Source organism: Coffea arabica, chromosome 7e, assembly GCF_036785885.1.
Source record: "Coffea arabica cultivar ET-39 chromosome 7e, Coffea Arabica ET-39 HiFi, whole genome shotgun sequence".
Classification (NCBI taxonomy): Eukaryota; Viridiplantae; Streptophyta; class Magnoliopsida; order Gentianales; family Rubiaceae; genus Coffea; species Coffea arabica.
The window spans coordinates 16,920,802-16,925,033 of NC_092323.1; the positions used below are offsets into that span (position 1 = coordinate 16,920,802).

At 32.5% G+C, this 4,232-nt stretch overlaps 1 pseudogene; it reads left to right on the forward strand.

Moving 5' to 3' along the window:
* The first annotated feature begins 496 nt into the window (after positions 1-496).
* On the forward strand, positions 497-1,786 carry LOC113700648 (chitinase 2-like; annotated as a pseudogene).
* The last annotated feature ends 2,446 nt before the right edge of the window (positions 1,787-4,232 follow it).

Here is a 4,232-nt window from a genome sequence, read left to right on the forward strand (position 1 = left end):
AGGAAAGACTAATTCATTCTTCAACATTGGTGATCGCTTGACCCTTAATATTGACCAAAGGAAATGGCTGAAAATCACCTCATTCTCCTTCACATTTTCACAATTGCCTTCAGCTTCCAAAATCTTTGTGGTTTTCTAAAGGCCGATCTTGAGTACTTATGGCTTCTTCTTCTTGTTCTCATCATAATTCTACTTAATATTGTGCTAAGTCAGTTGAAATTCAAGTCTTTTGAATCTTAGCTGGGTTAAAGATTTTACAAATGCTTAAAATGTACATCTTCAGGAGTTAATAACCATTAAGATGGTTATGGAGAAAGGGGAACTCTAGTTTATGACCACTCAAACCAAAAACTTAAACTTTTTTTCTTTCTTGCCAAATCTTCTTGATCTTTACTAGTTTAAGTTACTGAATAGGTTGTAGTCTGTTTCTCTTGATTTGCAGTACTAAATTATGATCAAGAATAAGACCTTCACTTGTTATCCAGATGCAAAGGTGATGATGGAATACATCGGAGCCACAGGAGTACCAGTAAGATTTGATGCAGTACCCATAGAAGAAGGCATAGATTTTCACTTCACACTTGGCTTTGCTATTGATGCAGATCCATTAGGCAAACCCCAAAATGGAACCTTTTCACCTTACTGGGCATCAACATTAACCCCAAAATCTGTTGCAGCTAGGGGTGCAAACGAGTTGAATCGAGTCGAACTTTGGCCTAATCGACCTCGAGCTCGATGAGCTCAAAATGTCAAGTTCGATCTCGACGAGAATACTGTTTTGATTAGTACGGTTCGCGGAGCGAACCTTCTAGGCTTCCATAGTGCGCAAGGTCGAGTCGAGCTCAAGCTTAAAAAATAAAAAAATAATAATTATTTTATTTTTAAAAATAAAAAATAATTATTTTATTTTTAAAAATAAATAAAATAATTATTTTTTAACAAATAATAAAATATTATGGATATATATATATATAATTTTACTATTAAAATAAAATATATATATATATAATCTAGCTCGCGAGCCAACGAGTTTAATGTTTTTGAGCTCGAACTCGACTTGATTAGTTCGAACTTGATATTGACCGAGCTCGAGTCGAACTCTTATTCGAGTCGCTTGCGATCCGATTCGTGAGCAGCCCTACTTGCAGCCATCAAGGCCAAACATCCTAATGTTAAAGTCATGGCTAGCCTTTCTGGCTGCAGCATTGGCAAAAAGGCCCTGAATTGGTACATCCCAGCTGATACTCAGCTATGGATGTCAAATGCATACTCCTCACTTAGATCCATGGTTGAAACTTACCATCTTGATGGAATCGACATAGACAACAAAAGATTTGGCAGACATAATGACAGCTTTGCTTATTGCATTGGTGAACTTTTGAGTCTCTTCAAGAACCAAAGCATCGTATTTTTCGCGAGCATTGCACCATTTTACAGCATTGTGATCCCATATATCAAGCTTTATAAAGATTCTGGAGATGTTATTGATTATGTTAATCATCAGTCATACACACATAGGGTCAGAACTCCTGGAGGATACTTTGAGGCTTTCAAACTTAGGACTGCACAGTTTGACAAGTCCAATTAAAGTTTTGCCTTAGCTATGAAGTCAATGGTAGAGGAATACAAGGGGAAGTATTCTTTGATGCTCTAAGGCTTCTTGAAGAAAATGGATTTGATATTTAATGGGGTGATGATTTTTTCAGCTGATGCTTCTGCCAAGAATAATTATTACAACGAAAGAAAGTCTCAAGCTTTCTTGCTGAATTCTACGAGTAGTGTATGATTTCTTTTGTGTTAATCTTTGTAGTGAGCTTGAAAGGAGAATCCCTTCCCTTTTCCTCCTTTTCGTTGATTGAGTATCAGGGCATTGGGGCAGGCGTGGAGGCGTTGTGTTACATACGTTTTAATTCTATAGTATATAATCTTTTTTTTTTTTTTTCATGGTCTGGAGGGATATCCCGGATTCACCTAGACTAATCCCCCAGGCTGGACAGAGCTCTTCCCAAAGATGCCCAACAACGGTAGCAAGTGGATGTCGAACCCTAGATCTTACTATAAAGACAGATGATCGAAACCAGCCGAACTATCACTGAGGCCTATAGTATATAATCATGTTATACTATTGTACTGAATATATGTGAAATATTTTATCTATGTATATCAATTTTTTTGAAAATACAACTATATGGTGTTATTATACATCAAGAATGTAGCAAGCATAACAGTCATATTGAATTGGACGAAAATACAACCATATTCGCTCTCATGTCTGAGTATCAAAACTAGTATAGATTCGATTATAGAAATAAGTGGAGAGTAATAACTTGCAATATAAGCAATTTTCAAATTCTTACATCATATAAATTCAAATCTCAACTCTTTACCATACGTTACATTTCATTATTAATAGACCTGTATACATGGAAGTTAATATTGCCATCAAATGATACATAATCCCTTTGATCCATTCAACTGATCTCGAAAGCTAAAGATAATTGAAAGTATTGTGCTCATCTTCTTTTTTTTTTTTTTTTTGCATTTTCATTCTATAAAAAAAAAAATTTGTCATTCATTCAAGAAGTGTTGAGAATTGTTAGAATATTCATCATTTTGGTGGCAATGGTAAACCATTTTTCTAGGATCGTGGTGACGTTAATCTTTTTTCATTTTCATTTCTTTTTTTTTTTACCAAGTGAGGTTGCTTCATTTGATGCCTTTTTCTTTCCCCACTTTCATATTCTTTAAGATGAAGTAACTTTTTAGCTAAACTGCCTTGTTTTGAGACCAAACTAGGCAGCTAATCCTGGGAATATCTTGGCTTATTTTCTTTGCTGACATAGATTAGACAATGAAGTATGTTATCCACAACACTTGTGCACAACGACTTTGGATAATAGATTAAATGGGATAATTTTTTGAAAAAAAAATACTATAGCATATTTTTTGATATAATGTAGTATATGAAATAAAAAAATGGTTGAAAAATGTATTGATAATATATAAGTAAATAAATTTTTATGAATAATCCACTATCCAAACAAAAATGCTTTTTAATTCATGTCAACCACTCAAAGTTAGGGACAAAAATTATTCTCCCTCGTTGAGCGCGATTTCTCTCTTTTCTAGAGAGACAAGTTCCCTTTTGTGGTTGTCTAAAATATGTCTGTTTGGATTAGCTCGTTTTTTGAAAAATAAGTTTTTTTTAAATATAATGCTATTGTAACACATTTCAAAAACACTTCTAAAATACTTCAAATACAAACAATTTTAAACACACTTAAAAAAAATTAAAAAATATAAATCTCGCCACTACTTTCTTCTTCCATCTACCACCCCTCTCCTCCTTCCTCTTTCTCCACATTAGTTAATTATTAATTTATCTAGTTTTTTCTCCCCCACATTTGCCGTGGTTTATTTTGCATGGGTTTAGTTGGCATTTTTTTTTTTTTTTGCCTTTTTTGGTATTAAGGAGGATCAACAAGCCAAAGTAACTAAACGTGGTAATGTAACACCAATTACATAAATCTTGAAAACTCGAGATTTTATTTTAAGCAAATAGGAGATTTTAATATCTTAAAAGAGTTTAATTACCCATAATCAAGAGAGTAAAAAGAGCACCTATATCTCAACCTCAAAATGATGGTCACATTGGACAAACTGATGTAACCTTTTGGTCAGAAGTTAAAATGATACAGCAAAAAACACGTCTAGTTTACATTATCAAGTTGAAATTATCTGCTTAAGCGAAATAAGTTAAGTTTCATTTCGCCATCCCGGAAAGCATGACACAAATCAAGATTTCCTTGAGAATCACCAGATTCTTCTCTTAGAAAATGGCTAATGATTACTTTATTCATACCTTTTTCAATTTATTAGACTTTAATTCAAATAATAAGGGATAAATAACACAATAATAACAGTAAATACATTTAGCAAAATTTGAAAACATGAGGTAATATTAAACTTTTTATGTTTCAAACAATAATTTTTTATGATTTTTGTTCATATCTAGTGTTAGAATATTATTATTATTATTATTATTTTATTGGTAAAATTAGTCAAATATCAAATACTTAATCAAAATTGTTAAAAATGGCTAATATGCCTTATTTTTAAACTCAAAGGAGGAAAATAAAGATTAAATCAAACTTCACTCTTTTGGGCAATAATAGTAACTATAGATAATTTTAGCAATAAAAGGGCAATGTCATAACACACTTTTTTTCTTC